This window comes from Dipodomys merriami, unplaced genomic scaffold (genome assembly GCF_024711535.1).
Source record: "Dipodomys merriami isolate MVZ:Mamm:240054 unplaced genomic scaffold, mDipMer1.0.p SCAF_186, whole genome shotgun sequence".
Taxonomy (NCBI): domain Eukaryota; kingdom Metazoa; phylum Chordata; class Mammalia; order Rodentia; family Heteromyidae; genus Dipodomys; species Dipodomys merriami.
Window position 1 is genome coordinate 287,271 of NW_027203226.1, and position 19,510 is coordinate 306,780.

A 19,510-nucleotide genomic window follows, 5' to 3' on the forward strand; every position below is an offset into this window, starting at 1 on the left:
GTAGATGTGTGTGTGTGTGTGTGTGTGTGTGTGTGTGTGTGTGTATGTGTGTGTGTTCATTCTATAGGATACCCATTCCATAACATATTTACACCCACACATTCTATAGCCTATATATTTTAAAACATACATAATCTATCTATCTATCTATCTATCTATCTATCTATCTATCTATCTATCTATCTATCTATCTATCTATCTAGGAATATTCTCAGATATACTATTTCCAAATGTTATTTTTTAACAGTAAGAATAAATCTTCTCAGTTCAATAAAGATTGTTCTTTAACCTTTTATCTTTATGTTTATGTGTCCTTACCATTCTTACTGAGAATTGATATTTGAAACCTTTTTCTTTTTTAATTTTTATTGATTTTTTATTGTGAAAATACTCTACAGAGGAGTTAAAATAACATGGGCAAAATAATGAGTACATTTCTTATCAAGCATTGTAGCCTCCCCCTTTGTTTCCCCTTCCCATCTCTTCCCAGCCGTCCCCCCCCCCGCTCAACCCTCCCCCCCCACCAAAGTTGTAAAGTTCATTTTCAACGTGACAACTTGGACTTCTCATTGTTGCAACGGGTCCACCTGTATCCTTATTTAAACGACTTGTTTTTCCCCTTCCCCTCCACAAATTATCCCGACATCAAATACAGTGAAAGCAGGGGTTATACTGTGGGGGAAGGACATACAAAGCAACAAAGAAATAATCTTATAAATGCGTTAGAAACAAATGCATGAAAGAAAAAAAACATTTGAATACATATCTTAGGGTTCATTTTCCTAACATCACCTTATCTGACGTTTTCTGCTTGACTCATACATATACTAGATGTTGCAAATAAGGGAAACCATGGGACCTACGTTATTTTGGGCTTGGCTTACTTCACTTAATATAATTTTTTCCAAGTCTTTCCATTTCCTAAAAAATGGGGCAATATCATTCTTTCTGATGGAGGCATAGAATTACAAAATTATCAAAAATATTGAGATTTTACGGACATGTGTAGGCATGTCTCTAAAATATGCAGCAATAAACCCAACACACCATTTTTTAACCAGGTGCACATTCTTGTTCTTTTACAGTAGTTAACATATGCAATCAACCCATACAACAAAAAGGAATGGATATAGAACATAAGGCATAATGCAGAATTCTAATTAATAAAATATTTTGTAGAGCCACCAGATTTTTTAAGTTTACATTTTTCTTTTACTTTTCTTTTGTTTGTAGGTGTGGGTTCATGTGTGTGTGTGTGTGTGTGTGTGTGTGTGTGTGTGTGTGTGTGTACAGTGTCTTAAACTCAGAGCCTTGTGTTCTTGTTTGCCTTTCTTTGCTCAGTCTGGCAATGTATCCCTTGAATCACCTCTGCTTCTGGGGTTCTGCTATTTAGTTGGAAACAAAAGTGTCTCGGATTTATCTGCCAGAACTGGTTTTGCACCTCAGGTTTTAGAGCTCAGCATGGTGAATAGTTAGGAGTACAGAAATGAGCCACAGGCAGCTAGCTTTGAGCTTACTTAACAGATAACTTACCTTAACAGATAACAATTTCTGACCTACAAATTATTAAGCAAACTAAGATGTTATTGCACTTTCTCTTTTAAATAGCATATCTAACTTTGAAACTTTGCTTTGAGTTATCCACAGTTTTTTTTTATAATCACATTGTCTTCAGAGTATGAAAATATGTTTCAATTCCTTCCATACTAGTTCATCCATATATATTAGGTGCTATTAGAAACTGGGCATTTTGTCAGATAACGGACAATTTGCGCAAGTGCCATCCTGTGTTCCTTTTTTTTTTTTTTATCAAATAATCATGGCTAAGTACTAGGCTAAAGTAACACATTCTATGATTATTCATGATGTCTTCATTCCACAGGTAACATTTGAAGTTACCATTGCAGTATCTTGGTGTAATTAATTTAGCATGATGTTGGCCCAGACATCAATTTCTGAGAATTTTTTTTTGCTTTGTATTTGTGTAACTTGGGAAATTTTCAATAGGTTTGAATTAATTCTGCCATAATATTAGATGCCTAAATTTTAGTGAAACTTACATAACCTGAATGTAAGCACTGATGTATAATAATTTTTTATTGCTTTTTTAAAACAATAAGTTTTTAATTGTGAAAATAATGTACAAAGGGGTTACAATCAAATGAGCAAGTTAATGAATACATTTCTTTCTTTCTTTCTTTCTTTCTTTCTTTCTTTCTTTCTTTCTTTCTTTCTTTCTCTCTTTCTTTCTCTCTTTCTTTCTCTCTTTCTTTCTCTCTCTCTTTCTTTCTTTCTTTCTTTCTTTAGGGTCCAGTCGTGGGGCCTGAACTCTGGGCCTGGGCGCTGTCCCTAAGCTCTTCAGCTCAAGGCTAGCGCTCTAACACTTGAGCCAAGGCGCCACTTCCAGCTTTTTTCTTTTTGCTTATGTGGTGCTAAGGAATCGAACTCAGGGCCTCAGACATTCAATGCAAGCGCTGTACCACTGAGCCACCTTCCCAGCCCATGAATATATTTCTTATCCAGCATTGTTGCCTCCTCCTTTGTTTCCCCTTACCATCCCTTCCCTCCCATCTCCCCAACTACATTTCCTCCTCCCCTCTTGCCTAAATTGTAAAGTTCGTTTTTCGTCATAGCATCATGTACATCGCATTGTTGCAATGGGTCAAACTGTATCCTATTTAAACAATTTGTTTTTTCCCTTCCTTTTCCCAAATTATACCAACATCAAATAAGTGAAAACAGAGGTTATACTGTGGGGGAGGGACATACAAAACAATAAAAAAATCACATGGTACCTTATAAATATGTTCGAAAAAATAGCAAGAAAAAAAAACTTGTGTCCTTATCTTGGGGTTCATTTCACTTAACATCATGTTATCTGACCTTTTCTGCTTGTCTCAGACATATACTAGTTATTGCAAATAAGGAAATCCATGAGACCTATGTTGCTTTGCACCTGGCTTACTTCACATAATATAATTTTTTCCAAGTCTTTCCATTTCCCATAATTCTAAAGAAAGATAATATTAGAAGTGAACTCATAAAAACAGAATTTTCTCTGATTTTTAAAATTATCTGACAGTTGGCTAAATCAAATGACTTTATGAATCCAAAATGAGTAATAAACTAGGCATCTTTAAACTACCTTAAAAGGCTTTTTCTAATTTTCATGATTCTCTGAAAACTCTTAGGAACATAAGTATTTGAGAACTTTTTCTAAAAATATCAAAAAATATTGAGTTTTCATTTATACATGGCATAAGAGAATATTTATTCCATAAACAACAAATACTAAAAAAAGAATATATCATAAAATGACCATTGAAATTCATCAAATTGAACTTTTCTTACCAGTTGGACATTCTTTATACATCTATTCTAAATTTACATGCATATCACATTCATCACAATAACACAAACACTCACTAACTTGATATTTAATTTTTGTCTTCATTTTACATGGATTGTGTGTACATTTTCTTGATTGCTGTTATTGCTACTGTAGCAGTTTGAAAGGCAATCACTAAAGCTATTGTTGATGCTCAGACTCTTACATCAAGTATAAAAGGAAGTCTGTAAGGCACTCAAAAGAAAAATTACTTGCCCTTTGATCATTTGGATTGCTAAGGTTGTAGTTCTTAGAATGATAAAAAACAAAACAAAACACATAGTGATTAATATGTATGTCCTATACAATGTATTTCATTCTTAGAATTCTTTCTGGATAAATTACAGGCAACAAGTTTATATTGGGTTTTATGTAAATAGTATTTTTTTCTCATGATTCAGTTGACAGCTTTGAGGGCTGCGCTTATTCAATTTCTCATTCACAAACCATTATTTTCTTATCTATCAACTCTGGTATCAAAGACATCCACTCCCTACAGGGAAAATGGACAGAGACTTTCATTTTGCACAGCTCATCATGCAGAGAGACAAAAGAAAGACTAGCTTCCAACAACAGGTGAAGAAAGAGGACACACATTCTTTTCCAGAAACTCCTCACATACTTCTCCTTTCTCTAATTGTATCACTTTGCTGCAGAAAATCTTGGTTGAACAACCCCAATTAGCCATAGTTTCCATGTATTAGTTAACTTAGCATCTGTTTTCTAGATTATTAAGGTATTAAGCAAAATGGAATTTTCATTCCTTACTTAGAAATTATCCTTCTAGAGTCAAATTTAAGTGAAATGTATGAAAATAAAGACATTTTCCTATATCCATATTCTCCACATTGCTACTATATTGCTATACACATTGCTACCATCCTTCCTTTCTGATTAATCCTTGAGAGTTTATGCACCCTCTGGACAATGGAGTACTCCAAAAAGGGAAGATGGAAAGTCTAGAATGCAGTTGATCAACCAGAAAATACTATAAACCTAGGATGATTAGTAAGGAGATTTCTGGACAAGACTATTAGAGCTATATGAAAAACCTCTTGTTTTAAATAAGTCATGAATCAATCATGTCCTAGATGAAACATATAAGCTGTTACATATGCATGAAGAAATACTAGTGGGTAATTAGCATATGGAATGATGCTAAAATTTATTTCTTACTAGACAATAAATTTAATGATGTGTACTCTGATTTGACCCATTTTGTTTCAGCTAATTGTGTATTTCCTTAGAGCTAAAAAAGCTCAAAATCTCTTTTGTATCTAACATCCAGCAATTTTTTCACTCTTATTAGTTAATTTAGTGTAAGACCAATGGTATCATATTTGATTGATTTGAGATGTCAATTTCTATCATTTTGCCCAGATTATTCTCAGTACCCGAGGTGAAAAATTCTCTTGAAGTATATCTGGCATTTTCTTTACATGCCATTTTCAGAAAAGTGAATGTCAAGCTGTCACATCTGTTAATATGGACTTAAAACATTGCCCATGTTTTCCTAAGTCTCCTGTGGTTACAAGTAAAATGCCAGGTGGACATGGCTAGCATTAAAAGGGCCCACTTATGTTCTGTTTACTAATTTACATTTTGTCGATTTAAGCTGTCAAGTAATAGATGTCATGTTGCAAAGAAGAATACATTTTAAAATAATTTTTAACTTGAATTCATTTAAGTCAATAATACATACAATACAGAAATAATTGGTAGACTGTGCATATGATGCTCTGACTAAAATTACTTACCTACCAGCCACATTTTTTTGTGCATGTGTTTGCTGGTATTGAAGCTTGAAATCAGGATCTGACCTCTGTCCTTCAGATTTTGCTATTCAGGGTTGGTGCAACTAAAGTCACAGCTCCACTTCTGATTTTGAGTGGTGGATTGGAGATATGTCCTATAGATTTCCTTCCTGGGTGGCTTTGAACCATGATCCTTAGAACTTAGCCTCCTGAGATACAAAGATTATGGAAGTGAGTCATCAGTACCTCACTACTTACCAGTCTTCTTATTAAGACATTAACCATAATATGAATTATGTTTATTATAAAGCAATTATACTATGGAAAGTACACACACTAGACAGTAACAAAGACAGTATTTGTGATAGTGTTAGAATTAGATTAAGATTTTGATAGGTATTTCTTTCTACATACTACTACAATATTTTTGAATCATACTGGAATTTGAATTCTGAGCCTCCTGTTGTCAACCTGTTCTTTTCCTCCTGAACTATGCCTCTGGTCTCCAAAAAAATAAATATTTGAGCCAGATGTCTGCAACTCCCATTTATAGCCCTAGTCACTCAGGAGGATGAGAGTTGAGGAACGGTTTTTACAGGTTGGCCAGGCAGGAAAGGCCATGAGGCTCTTTTTGGTTTTGTTTTTATTTTTGTTTTGGTTAATCATGGAGCTTGAACTTAGGGCCTGGGCTTTGTCTCTGAGATTTCTTACTAAATGTTAATACTCTACTATTTTGAACCACAGAGCAACTTCTGGTTTTCTAGTGGTTAATTGGAAATAATAATCTCAAGGACTTTCTTACCTGGGCTGTTATCTAACTGCCATTCTCATATCTCAGCCTCTTGAGTAGCTAGAATTACAAGAGTGAGCCACCAGTACACAAAAAGAAAAAAGTAGAGCTACATGTACCCTTGAAAGAGAAAAGCACAGGGAAAATACCCAGATCCTGAGCTCAGTTTCCAGGACTGGCACCTATACATTTATATATTTGTTGGGATGAAATTTAAAATTTTACAGATGCTAGGCAACCACTCTAATTTTCTCTGCTTTTCCAGGTGAAATTATATATTTTATATCAAAGTATATCTTGAGTTATTTATTCGATGTTCCACATTTCTAATCTTTGATATTTGCTTGTGAAAAATCATGTAATTAGTGGTTTCTACAAGTGTTTCATTGCCTTTATAATATATTCAGCCTTAAGGCAGGTTGTATGTTCAATATCAGTCAAAGATTAGGAGGGTAATGACATTATTTGTATTATTTGAAGTTCTTCCTAGTAGAATATATACACACACGCAGAGCAAAGGTCAGAGGAAGACAGAGACAGAGACAGACAGACAGACAGACAGGCAGGCAGGCAGGCAGGTAGGAGAGAGAGAAGAGGACAGAGGGGAGGAGAAGGGAGGGGACAGAAGAGGAGAGGAGAGACAAAAACAGACTGACAGAAAGACAGTAGGGGCAGAGATAGAGACAGAAGACATTACTATTACAAGAATGTAGGCAATTCCTAGGATTTACTAGGATGCAGAGACAAACATGACATGGGCTAAGCAGTAACATAAACATAACAAAAGGAGAGGACATAGGTAGAAGTAGGAATGATTTAAAACTAAGCAGGCCAAGAAATTTGTGGCGCCTGTTACATGAATTTCAGTTTAGGAAAAGGACCTTTAAATATTAGATAGAGATTACAATTGTATACAACTTTTGTCTTTTAAAAGTAGATACGAGATCAACCATAATACTTTAGACAAAAGGGCTAGATTTTAGGGCATTTATTTATTTATACATCCACTGATTCATTTCAGAAATAATGTAGGATATAGCATGTACTAAACTTCTCGTACATAAATATTCAAGTATAAACAAGACTAAATACCATTAATAGCTAGAAACTTAAGGTATAGCATCAAATACTTAGGCTTCAAAAAACAATTATATTGCAATCTTGCTAAGCTAGTTCATTTCTTGGTACATAGAAAGGTGCCTACCATCCAGTGATTCGTGACTTAAATCACAGCATATAACAATTAGAATCTAGTTCTTAGAAAGTAGACAACAATGAGTTAATTTTGGAAAAGTGTAGGCTCAAGGACACTCAGATAATCCATAACTCCTAGGCCTGAAGAATTATACTATTTCAAGATTTCACTGGAAATGCCCTTAAAGGTTGCTTCATGACAGTCAAAATCCATTGATGAAGTAAAGGGGTAACAGTGTTCAAAACAGGGAATGTACTCATTATCTGGCTTATGCAATGGTAACCCCTCTGTACAATACTTTAATAATAACAAAATAATTTAGAATCATCCATTGATATGTATTCTACAGAGGAACCTATTGCTAATTCAAGATGGAAAAAACAAGAAGAAAATAGAAAGGAATCATTAAAATGAATCTTGATTACTCAGATGAATTAATAGAGTTACACATGCTGGATGTTTAGAGTACAAAAGCCAGACCCCTAGCATGGCGATAAGCTTGAGCTGAAAGGTTTACATAATTGAAATTCACGACAATTGACAATTAATTCTAATTTGCAGAACTTCTAGCAAGTAAAATCAGAAGGAGGCAGCAAAGAGCTGTCTGGGACAAAGAAATCAACCTAATAAAATGTGGTATATATACACAATGGAATTCTATGCCTCCATCAGAAAGAATGACATTGCCCCATTTGTTAGGAAATGGAAAGGCTTGGAAAAATTATAGTAAGTGAAGTAAGCCAAGCCCAAAGAAACATGGGTCCCATGGTTTCCCTTATTTGCAATATTTAGTATATGTATGAGTCAAGCAGAAAACGTCAACTAAGGTGATGTTAGGAAAATGAACCCTAAGATATGCATTTAAATGTTTTTATCTTTCATATATTTGTTTCTAATGCATTTATAAGATTACTTCTTTGTTACTTTGTATGTCCCTCACCCACAGTATAACCCCTGCTTTCACTGTATTTGATGTCGGTATAATTTGTGGAAGGGAAGGGGAAAAACAAGTCGTTTAAATAAGGATCAGGTGGACCCTTTGCAACAATGAGAAGTACAAGTTGTCATGTCGAAAACCAACTTTTCAACTTTGGTGGGGGGTGAGGATTGGGTGTGTGGGGGAGGCTGGTAAGGGATGGGAAGGGGAAACAAAGGAGGATGCTACAATGCTTGATAAGAAATGTACTCACTATCTTGCCCATGCAATTGTAACCCCTCTATATAGTATTTTCAAAACAAAAAAATATCAAAAGAAACAACGTGGAAAATGCTGCTCCACATGGGAATCAAAGATCCTCAAAGTCTGTGTTTAAGAATCGTCTCTCACCTCCATGGTTTTCTTCTTCTTTCTGGAAATATCTCTCTGCCATTTTCTTACTGAAATATTTCCTTTCTTCATTCTGTACATATTCTCTGGTGTTCTGGCCATGGTAAACTTTATTCTTATATTTCAGTGTGCTGTATCTTTACATTGTATGCAATTCTCTTACATGATCTCATGAGAATAATTAGCATCGATAATCCAAAAGAGTGTCACCTAACACATAAACTGACTTTAGTGCCAATAAGAAAATTGTGTGATCTTGATTTCAAACAGCTACTCCTAGGGAAACCAATAGAATCACCTCAGATTTCTCAGCAGAGACAATCAAAGCAAGAAGAGCCTGGAATGATGAATGCCATGCCCTAAAAACAAACAAATATCAACCAAGAATACTGTAACCAGCTAAAATCTCCCTCATAACTGAAGGCCAAATAAAAACCTTCCATAGCAAAGAAAAATTGAAACAATACATCTCCACCAAACCAGCCCTACAAAAGTTTCTTAAAGATGTCCTACACATAGAAAACCAACAACACCACAATAAAGGCCAAGAAACTGCACCCAAACTGAGAATCCAAGGACCATAGGAAGAATCTAGTTTTCGCAGCACCCAAGAAGGTGGATAGCATGGCAGGAACTCCCAAATACTCTCAGTCCTATCCCTTAACATTAACGGACTTAACTCTCCAATTAAGCGACATAGTTGGATTAAAAAACAAGATCCTTCTATCTGCTGCCTTCAGGAGTCACAACTTGCCCCTAAAAACAAACACATTTTCAATGTCAAAGGCTAGAACAAAATCAACCAAGCAAAATGCCTCCATAAACAGGCGCGAGTTGCAAGCCTAATGTCAGATAAAATAGACTTCAAATTCAAATTCGTGAGAAGAGATAAAGAAGGTCGATACATACTAATTAAGGGATCTATCCTTCAGGAGGATATTACAATTCTAAATATCTATTCGTCAAACAATGGAGCACTCACATTTATCGAAGAAACACTACTTTCCCTCAAATCCCACATAGTTCCAAAGACATTAATTGTTGGGTATTTTAACACACCACTCTCTCCACTAGATAGATCAACTCGGCAAAAACTCAACAAAAAATTCGCAGATCTAAACAGCTGCATAGATCAACTAGATTTAACAGAAATCACTGAATATTTCACCCAGCAGCCTCAGAATACACGTTTTTCTCAGCAGCACATGGAACATTTTCTAAAATAGACGAAATTTTAGGCCACAAAGGAAACTTGTTCAAAATCAGAAACATTGAAGTTATACCTTGCATTCTCTCTGACCAGAAGGGAATAAAATTAGAACTCAACACCAAAAGCCACTAAAGAAAATCCAGTAGTACATGCAGGTTGAACAACAGACTGCTGAATGGAAGAGATTAGAAAGGAAATTCAAATGGTCATGCTATTCAACAAAAATTAGCACACAAATTTCCAGCTCCTCTGGGACACAGCAAAGGAAGTACTCAGAGGCAAATTTATAGGTCTGAGCTCCTACATCAACAAATTGGAGAGATCTGAAACCAACAATTTAATGACACATCTAAACCTCCTTGAAAAAGAGCTGCAAGATAAACCCCAATCCAATAGATGGAAAGAAATAATTAAAATTAAATCAGAATTAAGTGAATTAGAATCCAAAAAAAACTATAGAAAGCATCAACAAAACAAAGATTTGGTTCCTCGAAAAAATTAACAAAATTGACAGACCCTTAGCAAATCTTATCAGAAAAAGAAGAGAACACACCAAAATAAATAAAATAAAAAAGGAGAATGGAAACATCACCACAGAAACAACCAAGATTCAGGATATTATAAGGGAATACTTCTCAAAACTTTATGCTAATAAGTTTGAGAACTTGACAGAAATGGACCCTTTCCTAGCAAATATTGACATGTCAAAACTAAACCAAGATGAGTTAAACCAGATTAACAGGCCCATATCAAGCATTGAAATAGAAACAGCAATAAGAGACATTCCAGCTAAGAAAAGTACAGAACCAGATGGTTTTACAGCGGAATTCTACAAGGCCTTCAAAGCTGAACTCAAACCAATACTCCTCCAACTCTTCAATGAAATTGAAAGACAAAGTTCACTACCGAACACATTATATGAAGCTATCATAACCCTGATCCCAAAACCAGGCAGGGACTCATCAAAGAAAGAGAACTATGGACCCATTTCTTTGATGAGCATTGATGCAAAATATCCTAACAAAATTTTGGCCAATCGACTTCAACAATTCAACGAAAAATCATACACCCAATCAAACAGGATACATTTCAGGGATGCAAAGTTGGTTCAACATACGCAAATCAATCAATGTTATTCATCACATCAACAGGAGCAAGGATAAGAACCACATGGTTATCTCAATAGATGCAGAAAAAGCATTCGACAAGATCCAACACCCCTTTTTGTTGAAGGTTTTGGAAAAATTAGGAATCCATGGAATATTCCTCAATAAAATAAAGACTGTATATGACAAACCTACAGCCAGCATTATACTTGATGGGGAAAAACTAAAGCCGTTTCCTCTTAACTCAGGAACAAGACAAGGATGTCCACTCTCTCCACTTCTCTTCAACCTAGTATTAGAATGCCCAGCTACAGCAATAAGACAAGATCCAGACATAAAAGGGATACAATTAAGGAAAGAAGAAATAAAACTCCCACTTTGCAGATGACATGAACTTGTACTTAAAGAATCCCATAGACTCCACTCCCAAATTACTCAAGCTGATTCAAAACTTTGGCAAAGTAGAAGGGTATAAAATTAACCCCCCAATATCAATGGCTTTTCTGTATTCCAACAATGAGAAAAGTGGGGCTGAAATTAGGAAAGCAACTCCATTTGTAATAGCCCCACAAAAAATAAAATACCTCAGAATTAACCTCACCAAAGAAGTGAAGGACCTCTTTGATGAAAACTTTAAAATCTTGAAAAAGGAAATAAGAACACAACTTAGAAAAATGCAAAAACTCCCATGATCCTGGATTGCAAAGATTAACATCGTGAAAATGGCAATACTTCCCAAGGCTATCTACAAATGCAATGTGATACCAATAAAAATCCCAACCTCATTCTTCAAGGAAATAGAAGAGGCAATCCAAAAATTCATATGGAACAATAAAAGACCCCGAATATTAAAAACGCACCCACACGGAAAGAACACAGCTGGAAGAATATCAATACCAAATTTCAAACTCTACTATAAAGCCATAGTAATGAAACAACTTTGTTCTGGCATAAGAACAGACCTCAGGACCAATGGAATAATATTGAAAACCCAGAAATGAACCTAGAGACCGATAGCCATGTAATCTTCGATAAGGGAGCTAAAACAATAGAATGGAAGAAAGACAGCCTCTTCAGTAAATGGTCCTGGCAAAATTGGTTAATTACTTGTAGAAAACTTAAGCTAGATCTTTATATATCACCCTGTACCAGAATCAACTCCAAATGGATCAAAGACCTCGGAGTCAAAGCAGACATTCTGAAAACATTACAGGATGGAAAGGCAGAAACCCTAGGTCTCCTTGGCTCAGGCTAAAATTTTCTTAATAGAGACACAGAAACACAACAAATCACAGAATGGTTGGACAAGTTGGATTGCATGATGTTGCAGAGCTTCTGCATGGCAAAGGACATAGCTAGCAAGATCAATAGAAAGCCCATGGATGGGGAGAATATCTGCACTGTCGATACAACGGACATGGGTCTCATATCTAAAATATACTTGGAACTCAAAAAATTAAGTCCCTCAACAACAAATCCTCAAAGAAACAACTGCCCAATAAATAAGTGGACTAAAGACTTAAAGAGAAACTTCTCTGAAGAAGAGAGAAGGATGGCCAATAGACACATGAAGAAATGCTCAACCTTCCTATCTATAAAAGAAATGCAAATCAAAACAACATTCAGATACCACTTCACCCCCGTTAGAATGGCAAAAATCAAGAATTCTAACAACAACATATCCTGGAGGGGACGTGGACAGAAGGGAACCATACTTCTTTTTTGGTGGGAGTGTAAACTTGCTCAACCACTTTGGAAAGCAGTGTGGAGGCTCCTCAAAAGACTCCACATAGAGCTCCCCTATGAGCCAGAAATCCCACTTTGGTGCATTTACCCAAATGTTTACAAACAAGACCACACTAAAGCTACCAGCACAACTATGTTTATTGCAGCATTATTTACCATAGCTAAGATCTGGTACCAACCCAGATGCCCCTCAGTGTAGGAATGGATCAGGAAAATGTGGTATATGTACACAATGGAATTCTGTGCCTCCATCAGAAAGAATGACATTTCCCCATTTGTTAGGAAATGGAAAGGCTTGGAAAAAATTGTTTTAAGTGAAATAAGTAAAGCCCAAATAAACATAGGTCCATGGTTTCCCTTATTTGCAACATCTAGTATATGTATGAGTCAAGCAGAAAAGGTCAGATAATGTGATGTTAGGAAAATGAACGCTTAGATATGTATTTAAATGTTTTTTTCTTTCATAAATTTGTTTCTAAAGCTTGTATAACATTACTTCTTTGTTGCTTTGTATGTACCTCCCCCACAGCATAACACCTGCTTTCACTATATTTGATGTCGGTATAATTTGTGGAGGAGATGGGAAAAAACAAAGTCGTTTAAGGATACAGATGGACCCGTTGCAACAATGAGTAGTACAATTTGTCATGTCATAAACGAACTTTACAATTTTGGTGCAAGGGGGGGTGGTGAGGGTTGGGTGTGGAGTCGGAGGGAGGCTGTGAAGGGATGTGAAGGTTAAACAAAGGAGGAGGCTGCAATGCTTGATAAGAAATGTACTGGTTGTCTTGCCCATGTATTTGTAACCCCTCTGTACAATATATTCACAAAAAATAAACATAAAAAATAAAATAAAAATCAACATGGTTCCCTGTAAGACTCATAACATTTTCTACCTTTTTGCTTATTTGATATGAAAAGGAACTTTGTCTTTTAAAAACTATGTTCTTCTCTATTCACAACATATAAGTATGATGTTATTCACCTTTCAAATTTTTATCTCCAAAAAGAAACATTTAGGTTGATTGTATTTGACTAACTTCATAGAATAATCTTTTTTCATTAAGATTCCACTCAGGATTTTGCAAAGAATGCAAGGAACATCTACTTTCATGCTAGTTGAACATATGACATAATTTGTTGTATGTCAGAGTTTAAATTCGATCACCACAATTAGTTCAAAATGGAAACATTAGACTAATTCGAGTTTAATATTACACTCATTTTGTTATTATACCTAGAAGTGTAATAAACAAATGTATTTTTATATATTTTCCCAGTTGTTCACAAATACTTATTCCAAGTCTTTTGGTAATAAGTACATCACAAAATCCATACATCATTCAATCAATTGACTAATCACAAATTATTTGTCCTTTCATTCGTTCATCCTCATTTTTTTGTCATGTATTTGTTTTTCATGCTTTCTTGCGGCTTTTCACTTCTCTCTTGCAGCTTTTCTCCTGGGGACTGTCCTACCATCAAACATTCAATACTATTTTTTAACTAATTAAAAAAATCACCTTCATGTCAAATCCTACTTTTTGGAATATTCAAAGCTCACTTTTCAATTCTAATTTCAGAAAGAGTTGGCTATATTTACTTTCTACTTTCTCACCTCCTATTTCCTTTGGAACACACTTCCATTTCCACAAAATGACACTTTGTTGAGGTTTCCAGAAATGACTGTGTTTCCCCTTTGGCAAATTCTCAATGTTCAAAAAAGATGAGCCACAGATTTTATAGAGTGGATCACACCTGTTTTTGCTACACATATTATTTTCTTTTGATTTCTTTATTTTATTTTATTTTTTATTGTGAAAATACTGTACAGAGGGGTTACAATTACATGGGCAAGATAATGAGTATATTTTTATCAAGCATTGTAGCCTCCTCCTTTGTTTCTCCTTCTCATCTATTCCCATGCTCCCCCTGCCCCCACTCACTCCTCCCCACTAAACCCCCCTTCGCACCAAAGTTGTAAATTTCATTTTTCGACATAATGATGTGTACATCTCATTGTTGCAATGGGTCCACCTTTATCCCTATTTAAACGATACCACTTTCTCCACAGACTTTACTTTTATATATGTCCATAGTTATATGTATGCATCAAGACACATTCAAGCAAAAGTATTTTATCTGAAAGTAAAACACTCTAAACCAATACTTTTCTTTGCATTTTCTTTCAGTGATTTCACCGTTGAGAACTCCTTGGTTGATTATGAACTTAATTTGCTTTTTTTACTCGAGGCTAGACCTTTACTGCTTTGAGCCACCGTGCTATTTCTGGTTTTCTGGTAGTTAATTGAAGATGAGTCTCATGCACTTTCCTGCCTGGACAGACTTTGAACCATGATTCTTAGATCTCAGTCTCCCGAGTAGGTAGGATTACAGGTGTGAGCTACCAAATGGCTAGTAGGAATGCAAAATGTAAATCATTCATAGGGGTACACAAATATTAACTCATTTTGTAATTCCAGCTACTTGGAAAGCTGAGGTAGAATGGTTTGTGGACAGCTAGAGAATAGTGCCACTCCCTATCTTAAAAAGCAAAAGCAAACTAAAGAGCAACATCTTTTCTCCTTTTGCTCCCTAACCAAAACAAAAAACAAAAACAAAAAAAAGCAAGCAAAGTTAAACTAGTTCATCTATGAATATTTACAATTGGAAAATGGTTAAAATTTTGGAGCCTTTATTATCTATTATTTTGAAACTTTCTTCCTCATTGTAAAATGCAAAACTCAGCAGGCGCATGTAATTCCTTAATCTCTCATTTTTACCATTTTTCTAATTTGTAAATTTATCAAAATATATTTACTTCTGGCAAATTGAATTAGGACAGCTAGAAGACATAGCAAATATGAGCAAAGACTCAGTTACTCACACATGGTAGTCAACATGCACAGGAGGAAGATACCAGATTATCATGGTTTGAAGCCAACCCAATCATAATATTTTTGTTTGCTTGTTCATTTTAAGCACTGCTTACTGAAGCTTGAAAATATGATCTCACATTCATGTTTAGTTCATCTGTTCAAGGCTGTCATTCTACCTCTTGAGCCACAACTCCATTCCTGGCATTTGGCTGTCTAATTGAAGGTAAGATTCTCTCCCATATTTAAGCCTAGACTGGATACAGATATCCTTAGATCTCAGTTACCTGAGTATCCGGATTATAGGCTTGGGCCACCAGTGACCAATTTATATACAGTTGTAATATACTTCTTTTACTAGAGCATTTTTAAAGTGGTTTTTTTTTTGTTAATGAATTTTACAAAGGGAATTAATTCCACAAGCCAGCTTATGAATACAATGGATCTGAATCAATGTCACCTTTTCTGTATTTCTCCCTTATAGAACATTCTTCATATTTGTAGAAAGCTTGGAAAGCTAACACAAATAGTTCCACTCTCTTCACCCAGTTCTTCCATTTGTATATTATATAAATGATGTGAATGTCTTATAATTAATGAATTTATGTTTATGCATTATGATTAATTAATGTACATTAATGAGAAGTTTTAAATAACATTTTTCCTGGGCCTCAAATGGAGGTTCAAGTTGTATTCCATGCTATTTAGTAACAGTTGAGTTCAGGGAGCTCTGGCTACCTTACCTGTCCAGAAAAACTGCATTGTAATCCCAACTCATGTTAGATGTATGGACATCTGCAGGTTTCCTAACATTTCTGACCCTTAATCTTGCGTTTGTGAAAACAGACTAAAGAAACTGTCAGTTTGAACTATTGAGAATTATTAATTAATTGGGAATTAATAATTGATTAATTAATTAATCTAATTGATAAGTACATTCACAAACTCAAGTTCTGTTCTGTGAAGTAATCATTAGTATTAAGCAATTTGGAGTCCATGGTAAATGTACAGAATATAGTTCAAACAAATGATAAGAATCCACTTTCATGTGCACATGTGTACATTCGGCAAGCTTACCAAGATGGCAGCAGTAATTATGTGAATGAGAAAATAGTAATGCAGTTTTCAGTGAAATCTCACCAGCACAAGTTCTTCCAATCCTAGATATAAATACGTAGCAGTTTGTTATAAGTCTTCTGGAGGAAACAGTTCCAATTTTGCCTTAGTGGGTAGCAAATTAAACGGTTGTGTAATATTTTACTTTATTCCTTTTGTGTGCTTGGGGAAAACAAACACACAAATAATGTCAATATGACCTGGGTGGTGGTGGTTCATGATTATAACCCTAGCTACTCAGGAGACTGACCTCTGAGGATCAAGGTTTGAAGCCTCATTTCCAATTAACCACCAAGAAGTCAGAAGTGGATCCAGGGCTCAAGTGGTAGGGAACCAGTCTTGATTGTGTGTGTGTGGGGAAGGGTCACAAGGGAGAGAGTGAGGTCCTGAGTTCAAGCCCATGGATAGTCATCCATCCAACTATCCATTCATCTATCCATCCATCCATCAAGCAATCAATCAATAACACCAGCAAGTGAGTGTTTACTTAAAAAAATTAAAAAGTGAAAGGAGTAAATCAAATACCTGTTTTGGAACCTAGAAATCTGAGAGGCAAGAACAAACAAAAGCTTGCCACAAATTAGGTAAATTCATGTGTAATATGTCAAAAGCATATGTAGTAGGGAGGCCAAGTTTGGTGGAGCAGAGAGGGTTAGGACCTGAGTAGGTCCTGAAATGAGAAAAGTGATACACATAGTCAGGACCCCATCTTTTAGCCTTATTAATAGCTATATCTGTTTATCCTTCTGACCCTAGATATAATTTAAAAAAATGAAATCTACTGGAATATAAATCTTTTTCCAACAAGATTATTCTTAAATTTAGGTATTATTAATGACTTCAAAATATTGATTAATTGTTTTCTTCTCCTCTTGTCATTTCTGTATCTGTTGTTTGTGGTATTAACAGTAAAGTTTATGATGTTTTATTTACAGCTCTGTAATTTTACTTTTAGCATTTCCTATTATGGCTTAAATTGATCCTCTTGGGTCAATTTATTCAGTTGTACTATCATTCTTCATTCTAGAATGGATACTTTCCTACAAATATGAGTTAGTTTCCTGCTGCTACCTCTTGGATTCTAGTCATTGTAATTAGCATAAATTAAAGTGTTTTTTCTAACTACCAATAAATAGTTTATTCTTTTTGGATTAAGAGTTTAAATTGGATATTATAACAAAAAACATGGCAGAAACAGGCAATACTGGTACAAGTTATGCTTAATTACCTTTCATGGCTAGAAATATTATATGTAAATGTCAATTTTGTTTCACTATGCTGATAAGTATAAATTAAAGTATTACAAGAAAGCTTATGAACAAATATCAAAGTTCTAAATTCAGCACATACAGAGAATCTCTCATACTAAGAAATATTAACTAAAGTCATCATTTTACTTTTAAGTTAGAGTTTATTTTTTGAAATAAAACAAGATGAATTAGCCAATATGTAACATTGCTATTATCTAACTAGGTAAAATAGCAATAGCCTGTCAATACACAATTTTTTTAGGAGACTAGCTTTCAAGTAATATTTTACATTAAATTCTAACAGTAGTGTAATAATTTTAATGATAATATATTAATTTACAATAATAATGAGACCTACTCCAATAAAATTAGTCCCCATTTTTGATTTAGGCAATGTGAAGTTTAGGAATCAACTAGCCTTACTCAAAACTCCCCAAGTGAATTCATGTGATTGCATAAAAATTGTTAAGAAATAATTGTTAGAGAACACTTTTTGGATATGATATGAACAACAACATTGCACAATTCCCATACATTAGATATTACCTTACAATGAAAATAATAAAGGCAAGAAACCTGGAAATAAATGACAATTTTAGTAATGACTTAAAAGTTTATTTTAGCCCATCATTGTGGATTTCTCTAAGAATGCTTGTAAAGGATGATTAATATTGGATATATATTTGTCAATTCCCACCAGATAAAATCACCTTCTAATTTTCACATAAGCAATGTTACCTATTGAATATAACTATGAGCTTGCGATTGATTTAAATTACTTCCCTAAATACGCTTTCTAAGTCCTCTAGCATTCCTCTTAGCTTCTGTGGCTTCTGAGAAAATATTTTACCTCTTTTTTGTCTATTGCTTGTTAAGAAGGAAAAGACAGTTATTAAATGTGTGTTTAACAGGGTGAAGAAGTTGGTATTATGGAGCAAGAATAATTGAAATGTATAACATTGAAGCATAATGAAAAATCACTCTGGAAGCCTGTTAGCTCTCCAGTGTTGGATTCAGTATAGCCTTCAATTGCTTCCTGCAATTCGTGCATGGGATAGCCACTCACCCCCTGTCTTATAGCCTCCTGGGGAGCATTTGTGACGTCAGAAGTACTGCTCAAGGTTACAGGACTGTGAGACTTCAGAGCTCTTCCAGGCTTGTCAAGCACTGTACTCAAAGACTCGAGTCGAAGTCTCGACTTACTCGAATTCTCTCACCTCTCTTGCTCGTGCAACTTAATCATACACACAGTGGAAATTTATAACATGAACAGTTCTAGAATAAAAGGTGTGTCAATGTGCTAGCAGAAGGAACCCGCAGAGGTGTCTGACATAGTCAAAGTGAGGTACAATAATCGTTGCAGATTGTTTTAGGAACTTATTTTAAAGGTACTAAGGTACTGAGGTTTCCTACACAAATGCTTACAACTCAGGAAGAAAAACGACAAAATGAACATGTTAAGGTGCAACACAGTTATTCAGTGTTGAAGAAATCTTTTGGTGTGTAATTTAAAAGTATTTATTTATTTTCTGAGAACATTCATGCCAAAATTAATAGTATGATTACTCACTTGACATCATAAGTAGCTCTAAATGAAATTGTCACCGACAAGTGCAATTGATTCAATAAAGTGAATTAGAATTAATGTGTAAAACTAGTTAAAAATTAGTATTTCAAACTCGTTGAATACAAGTTAAAATTAGTAGTTTACTTTATTGACCCAATTAGGAAAATTAATACACACTTACATTT